General features: G+C 32.0%; 1 long non-coding RNA gene across 1 annotated transcript in view; it reads right to left on the minus strand.

The window, feature by feature from the left end:
* The window catches only part of LOC119620488 (uncharacterized), a 52,801-nt gene extending 45,092 nt beyond the window's left edge, over positions 1-7,709 (minus strand). Inside the window, exon 1 of the long non-coding RNA XR_005236977.1 lies at positions 7,651-7,709. This is a non-coding gene — a long non-coding RNA (uncharacterized lncRNA). The remainder of the gene's footprint in view (positions 1-7,650) is intronic.
* Positions 7,710-8,630: the final 921 nt, after the last annotated feature.

Below are 8,630 nucleotides of genomic sequence, written 5' to 3' on the forward strand. Positions count from 1 at the left end.
TTTAGTTAAATTAGATCTCAATTGTCCATTTTTGCTTTTGCTGAAATTGCTTTTGGCATCCTTGTCATAAAATCTTTGCTCATGGCTATGTTCTGAATGGAATTGCCTAAGTTGTCTTCCAGGGTTTTTATAGTTTTGGGTTTTCCATTTAAGTCTTTAATCCATATTGAGTTAAATTTTGTATATGGTGTAAGGAAGTCGTTCAGTTTCCATCTTCTGCATATGGTAAAACAGTTATCCCAGCACCATTTATTAAATAGGGAATTGTTTTCCAATGGCTTGTTTTTGTCAGGTTTGTCAAAGATCAGATGGTTGTAGGTGTGTGCTCTTATTTCTGAGTTCTCTATTCTGTTCCCTTGGTCTATGTGTCTGTTCTTGTACTTGTACCATGCTGTTTTGGTTACTGTAGCCTTGTAGTATAGTTTGAAGTCAGGTAATGTGATGCCTCCAGTTGTATTATTTTTGCTTAGGATTTCTTTGGCTATTTGGACACTTTCTTGATTCCACATGAATTTTAAAATAGTTTTTCTACTTATGTGAAGAATGTCAATGATAGTTTAATGGGAGTAGTATTGAATCTATGAATTGCTTTGGGCTTTACAGCCATTTTGTTGATATTGATTCTTTATTTTTCATACGTATGCAATGTTTTTCCATTTGTGTCATTTCTGATTTCTTTGAGGAGTTGTTTGTAGCTCTCCTTGTAGAGATCTTTCACCTTCCTGGTTAAATGTATTCCTAGGTATTTTGTTTCTTTCTGTGGAAATTTGAATGAGAGTTTATTTGTGATTTGACTCTTGGCTTGACTATTGTTGGTGTATAGGAATGCTAGCAACTTTTGCACATTGATTTTTTATCCTAAGACATTGCTGAAGTTGCTTATCAGATTAAGAAGCTTTTTGACTGAGATGATGGGCTTTTCTTGATATAGGTTTATGTCATCTGCAAACAGGGATAGTTTGGCTTCTTCTCTTCCTATTCAAATGCCTGTTTTTCTTTTGCTTGATTGCTGTGGCCACAACTTCTAATACTATGTTGAATAGGATTGTTGAGAGAGGGCATTCTTGTCTAGTGCCAGTTTTCAAGGAGAATGCTTCCCGCTTTTGCTCATTCAGTATCATATTGGCTGTGGGTTTATCAGATATGTCTCTTAATATTTTGAGTTATGTTCCTTCAATACCTGGTTTACTGAGAGTTTTTAGCATGAAGGGATTTGAATTTTATCAAAAGCCTTTAGTGCATCTATTCAGATCATCATGTGGCTTTTGTTTTTAGTTCCATTTATGTGATGAATCACAATTATTGATTTGCAAATATTGAACCAACTTTGCTTCCTGGAGATGAAGCCTACTTGATCGTGGTGGATAAGCTTTTTGATGTGCTGCTGGATTCAGTTTGCCAGTAGTTTGTTGAGGATTTTTGCATCAATGTTCATCAAGGATATTGGCCTAAAGTTTTGTTTGTTGTATCTCTGCCAGTTTTTACTATCAGGATGATGTTGGCTTCATATAATTAGTTAGGGATGAATCTCTCCTTTTCACATTTTTGGATTCGTTTCTGTAAGAATTGTACCAGCTCTTCTTTGTGCATCTGGTAAAAGTCAGCTATGAATCTGTCCGGTCCTGTCATTTTCTAATTCATAGGCTATTTATTACTGCCTCAACTTCATAACTCTCTATTGGTCTGTTCAGGTATTGAATTTCTTCCTGGTTCAGTCTTGGGAGGGTGTATGTGTCCAGGAATGTATCTATTTCTTCTAGATTTTCTAGTTTATGTGCATAGAGTTGTTTATAATATCCTCTGATAGTTGTTTATATTTCTGTGGGATTGTGGTAATAGCCCCCTTACGGTTTCTGATTGTGCTTATATGAATCTTGTCTCTTATCTTCTTTATTAGTCTAGATAGTGGTCTATCTATTTTATTATTTTTTTTTCAAAACAAAACGGCTCCTGAATTTGTTGACCTTTTGAATGTTTTTTCATATATCCATCTCCTTGAGTTTAGCTCTGATTTTGGTTATTTATTGTCTTCTGCTAGCTTTGGGATGTGTTTGCTCTTGATTTTCTAGTTCTTTTAGTTGTGATATTAGGTTGTTAAATTGAGATCTTTCTAACTTTTTGATGTGGGTGTTTAGTGCTACAAATTTTCATCTTAACACTGGATTAACTGTGTCTCAGGGATTCTGGTATGTTATATCTTTGTCTTCATTAGTTTCAAAAGACTTCTTGATTTTTGCCTCAATTTCATTATTTTCCCAAAAGTCATTCAGAAGCAGATTATTCAATTTACATGTAATTGCATGGTTTTGAGTTAATTTCTTAGTCTTGAGTTCTAATTTGATTATGCCGAGGTTTGGGAGACTGTTATTTCAGTTATTTTGCATTTGCTGAGGAGTGTTTTACTTCTGATTATTTGATTGATTTTAGAGTAAATGCCATATGACAATGAAAAGAATGTGCATTCTATTGCTTTGGGGTGAAGAGTTCTGCAGATAGCTATAAGGTTCATTTGATCCAGTACTGAATACAGGTCCTGAATATCTTTGTTAATTTTCTGTGTTGGTGATTGATCTAATATTGTCTGTGGGTTAAAATCTCCCACTATTATTGTGTGGCAGTCTGTCTCTTTCAAGGTCTCTAAAAACTTGTTTTATTAATGTGGTTGCTCCTGTGTTGAGTGCATATATATTTAGGATAGTCAGCTCTTCTTGTTGAATTGAACCTCTTTAATGTCCTTTTTTGTCTTATTTGATCTTTGTTAGTTTAAAGTCTGTTATGTCAGAAACTAGGATTGCAACCTTTGCTTTTTTCCGCTTTTCATTTGCGTGCTAGATTTTCCTCCATCACTTTATTTTGAACCTATGTATGTCATTGCAAGTGAGATGGAGCTCTTGAAGACAGCATACCAATGGGTTTTGGTTCTTTATCCAGGTTGCCACTCTGTGATTTTTTACTGGGGCATTTAACTCATTTACATTTAAGGTTAGTATTGATATGTGTAGATTTAATCTTCTCATCATGTTAGCTAGTTATATTGCAGACTTATTTATGTCATTGCTTTATAATGTTACTGGTTTGTGTATTTTAGTGTATTTTTATAGTGACTGGTAATTGTCTTTCCTTTCCATATTTAGTGCTTTCTTCAGAAGCTCTGGTGGTAACAAATTATCTCAATATTTACTTCACTGAAAAGAATCTCTGAATCATTTTGGACATTGTTTTCCTGAATTAAATTGTAACCAATAGACATAATTATGTGGTTTTTTTTCTAGTCACTTTTGTTCATAAATTTGCATGTGTGGAATAGGTGATTTGTTTAATTTGAATTTTAGTTTTGCTAATAAGTAAGACAAAACACAGATGATCAAGGGTCAATGTTATATTTATTAAATATTAAGAATCCAAGACTTCATGGTGATCTTATCCAAGATATCATTTCTTTACATTTGCCCGACACACACACACATAAACTTTCTGCTTACCAGGGAGATTTTATCACCTTATTGAAAGATTCAGTGATGCAGTAGCTTTCTAAATGATGGCCTACCTTATATGTCTCAATGTGCCCCTAGTTGATATTAATTTATTCTACACATTGCCAACAGATTAATCTTTATGATACCCTATTTCACAAATAATATATTTTGTAATTAAAAAACCATGCATGTCTCTTTTGTGAGAAATCACAAAATAACGTAAAAGCTTTGTTTATTACTCTTAACCTTAGAGAAAACCAGTTAACCTCCTTTTTGCATTTTTTTCTGATAATGTTGTGAAAATTATTATATTTCAGTGACAGAAAATATTTTAATACTCTTTAAGTAGTGATAACTGTTAGTTAACAATCACAAAATATTTATTTTATATTGCCCAACTAAAATATTTTAACCATTTTATGGTTTAATATTTTTGAAAATATTTGTAATTTTTTGTAGTTAAATCCCTTTATTAGATTCCATTTTTATTTCCCAAAGATCCACATAAACTATTGATGAGAAATAGATGTATTTCTCTAGTAATGACTCATGCCTAAGCTTGAAATTTATATATTTTACCTGGTTTTACTTCCTGCTTGATTTTTCACTTGGATATTGAACAGGAAATTCAAGCATAATGTCTCCAAATATCTTGTTTCAACTCTACCATGTCCCTGTCACAACCTACTCCCCCTGTCTTTTGTATTGCAGTAAAGTGTACCATTATTCACCTAGATGTTCATTCTCAAACATGATATTTGATTTTACTCTGTCTACTTCACCAATACATCATCAAATACTGTCTGTTCTACTTTCATACAGCCTCAACAATACAATCTCCTGTTTCACAGAGTTCTACTCAATTCCTTATCTGGAGTTACGCTTTTAAATATCAAACCCTCTTACAGCTTCTCATCTCCTTTACAAAGAAGTTTAAGCTCCTACAATGCCCTGTACAAACTGTCTTCTCATGACCTTTCCAAATTAATCTCTCATTTATCTTCCCATTATCACACACTTCATGTTAGATAGGCTTGCTACTTTTCACTCCTTAAGCATGTTAAGCCAGTTCTGCCTTACCTAGGAACTTTATTCTTACATTTTTTTCACCAGACGAATGTTTCCCTCAGATCTTATCACAGTATCACATCAGTATTTTTCAAGTGGTACTTCCTGAGAGATGTCATTAGTAACTTCCCTCTGTAAAATAGTCATCAACCTTGTGAGCCTCTCTCACTTCCTTCTGCCTTTTGTCCCTTCCTTTTTTTCTAATCCACACTTAACCAAAAGATCTCATATTTCTGACTAGATGTACAGATTTATTATCTCATCTTCAATTTAACACACCCACACCCATCCCCCCACTCACACACACACTTTATTGTAATTACTTCTATTGATTTCTAGCCTCTCCATCTCATAACTTTGTGACTATGGGAAGATCTGTTTTCTTGTTCACTATTCTATCATCAGTGCCTAAATAGAATTCTTCTTAATATGATAACTGTTTCATAAATATTGTTTGAAAGAAAGAAGAAAATATGAAGTGAGAGAAGAATGGAAGGGAAAAAAGAAGAAAGGCATTGCAAAATCTGAATCCCAAGGTATGATAATTTTTGAAATGCCACGTAATTTTAATATCCTTCTTTGACAAATCTGGAACAACAAAAAAGATGTCTTATTTGCTCAGTTGTCATAGGAAGTGTTATGCAAAAGGGAGTATCATAGTAAGGAAAATGCCATTCAGTGAGGCATCTGGAAATTTGTATGAGCATTTTGTTGTCACATGTGGATGGCATTGAATGTATATGGATGAGGACTGTTAGATATTCTGCACTGTGCAAAAATAGACCTTTGTCATGTACATATTTTTAATGATCTGATATGTATTTATATATGATAAAACCTAGAACTAATATTTTGTATATAAATAAAATGTTTCTGGAACCACATTTTGCATGCATATACTTTTCTAGCAATATTAAAACTATATAGATACAGAAAATAGTTTTTTATGTGGAGGCATATAATAAAAAACTGTTCAGTATTTCCCCCCAAACTTGTATCAGCAAAGGCAATGCCACTCTTGATATTCACCTACCACTATCAGTGGCAATTGTCTGTTTAATATGATGCAAAGGCTTATGTCTTCTCCCAAAGGTGTGATTATTAAAGGACATATTATTTTTTAACTTAAATTTGCTTTTATGTTTCCTAATACAGTTAGGGCATTATATATTTTTTTTTAACTGCCTATGAAGTTGGGTTACAGTTCCTCTGTTTATCTTTGCATGATAACAAATTCACTACAATATATGAGAAGTTGGTTTGAAATGATTGAGAATGAATGGTCTAACATTTAGCTTGTTCATATATGTATTTTATTCCTATTTTCATCAGCAACATCTAATATCACTACTACTTTGCACAGTGAAATATGATAATAACAACTAACTGCTGTCTTTTTCTAAGGGTCTTCTGCTAATCACTTTATGTTTATTATTCCATTAATCCTCTCAAGACCTGTATAAGGTATTGAAGAAAGTGAAGTTGAAAGAAATGATGTCTTATGCAAATATCACAAAGCTAGTAATCATAAGATATGACTTGATCTCTTGTCGGTGTCCTTCTTTTCAGACATGGACTTTGTATTTTTATGCTCCATAGCACATTCTAAAAGGTATTATGCACAGTTATTCCAAAAAAAAATCACTCAAATTTCCTTTCATGGATAAAAGTGGGAGCATGGGCAATGTTACGACTCAGACTGAGACAACACCTCAAAGCCATTATAAGTGGAGGCTTCTTCATGTTCCAGTTCTTGGAGATATTTGGTTTGGGTCACCTGTTTTCTCTGCTGGCATACCCTTGAGTGCCTCTATGGCAGTTGTTCCTACCATGGTTTCACCAGAGAGTAAGTCCTGTGTCATATGTTTCATACAGAAGATGTTCACAACATATGTAATATTTTTGATAATAGTAAACCCCAATAAAGAAAGAAAACTCTGTTAAACGGTATATTGCTTACTTAATGTGAACTATTTCAATCTGTATGTAAAATTCAAATAATTCAGTAACCGAGTCATTCTTTAAATTAAGCCATCAATTAAAATCGTTTTTCAATGGAAAGGAATCCTAGTTTGAATTAAATATGTGACATAATGTCAAGACAATGTTTAAATTCTTTGAATAAAAGAATTGTAAACTCACACTGAATTTGGAATTTGATTTTCAAAACTGATTCAAAACTACTATTACCTACTTGTAGCTAAGCATTTTAAATAGTTTCAAATATTATTTTAAAAAATCAGACTAGGTATCTAAATTATAAATTTAAAATTATTATGTTCAAAATATCAATGAAAAGAAACTGATTTTGTATTAGTTAGATATTTGCTAACATTTAAAAAATATACAACTGCATTTCTTCAGGTAAAACAGGAAAATTCAATCCCTAATTTTTATCAATCTTTTGATTTGAAAATGTGACAGTAATTGTAAATCTTGTTAACATGATTTCCCCATGTTCTGGCAAATATTTGAGCCTATATTTAAACAGCCAACACTCATTATCTGTTACTCTGGTTTCCTTTTCATTTTGGGGAATATGTTCTTTTTTCTTGTGTTGCAGGATCATCCTAACTAATAGGTTTATATTACCAAGTATGAAGAAGGTGACTACATAGACAATGCTAATAGCATGCCATCATTTTTATAGTTACATATTCTGTGAAAAGCAATTTTTTTAAAGGTAAGAATTCTTAAGTAAGTATTATAGGATTAGTAGTAACAGGAATAGATTGTGTCTGTCATGGCTTAAGCTGAGCTAGGGAACCCATCTCTGCTTTCTTTTTATATTTGTTTAGCTTTAGCAGTAACAAGGCACTATTTGTCTAACAGATCCTCAGTAGGTAAGAGCCTACATCCAGCCTATGATATCAGCATTTTCACTTTAAAATTCATTTGATTAATAACTTAGTATTCCTGATGTTGTCTGATATATCTTAGCTCAGTGACTAATATTTATTTTGAAATGCAGGGCACAATAAATCCGGAAAAAAGTTAAGTCCATTAATTTTCTATTAAAGCTCTTCAAAAGAATAGTTCTAATTGAATGATGACAATAGGATTGAGGGAACAAAAGAAAGATAAAAGGTTCTATAATCCTTCTGACCAGGTTTGGCTGCAGATGACCTCTTGTTCTTTCTCTGATTTCTCATTGTTCCACAAGAGCCTGTACAGAACAGAACAAGAATTCTTTAGCCTCTGTCGTGTAGCATTAATAATGCCTCTTATCTCTTATGACATTGACCTAAAAATAAATGGGAGTTAAAGAGTATACAGCACAAGATCAAAAGTATATTTTATGTAATGACAGTCTAACCATCAGATACATTAAAATATTGAATATATACAAATCCTAGGTCAGTAAACAATTTCTGGTATGGAATAATAATAAAACTCTCAATATGTGAGATATGAGTGGGAATTATTGATTAGGCTCAATTAAAAATTAGTCTTCAAGATACAGTTTTTTAAGATTTATATTAAATGACCCTCTTTACTTCTTGTACAATGGCTTGTCTTGAAGTTTATTTCATCTGATATTAATATAGCAACACTAGCTTGCTTATGTTTAATATTTGCATGGGATATATTTTAATATTTTACTTGTGAGTCATTCATGTCTTTACATTTGAAGTGCATCTTATTGAAAGAAATAATTTTACATGAGTTATCATTTTTTGTTTTTAGAGTTTGGGCTGGCAATTTGGAACAATCTGTACATTTTAATTGAATTGTAAATTCAATTTATATTTGATGGAATGTAGTTGTATTTATATTTATAATTTTCCATCCATATCTATTGATTCTTTTTTTATTTTCCCATTTGTCTTTCGTATTTTTATTCTTTTTCTTGAATTGCTGAACTTTTTTTTTAATATTCCACATAAATTCCATTAATGGACTTTCTGCCATATCATTCTGTATCTATTGTATGGTTGCTGTTGGGATTATTTTATGTTTGTTTATCTCAGTATAGGGTTAATATTTTAACACTTTATGCAAAATGTATGAATTTTATAATATTAGTATTTAATTTGCCTCAAATTTGTTGTACCATGGACATACATTTTGCATCTACATGTGTTA

The sequence above is a fragment of the Chlorocebus sabaeus genome, chromosome 7 (assembly GCF_047675955.1).
Source record: "Chlorocebus sabaeus isolate Y175 chromosome 7, mChlSab1.0.hap1, whole genome shotgun sequence".
NCBI lineage: Eukaryota > Metazoa > Chordata > Mammalia > Primates > Cercopithecidae > Chlorocebus > Chlorocebus sabaeus.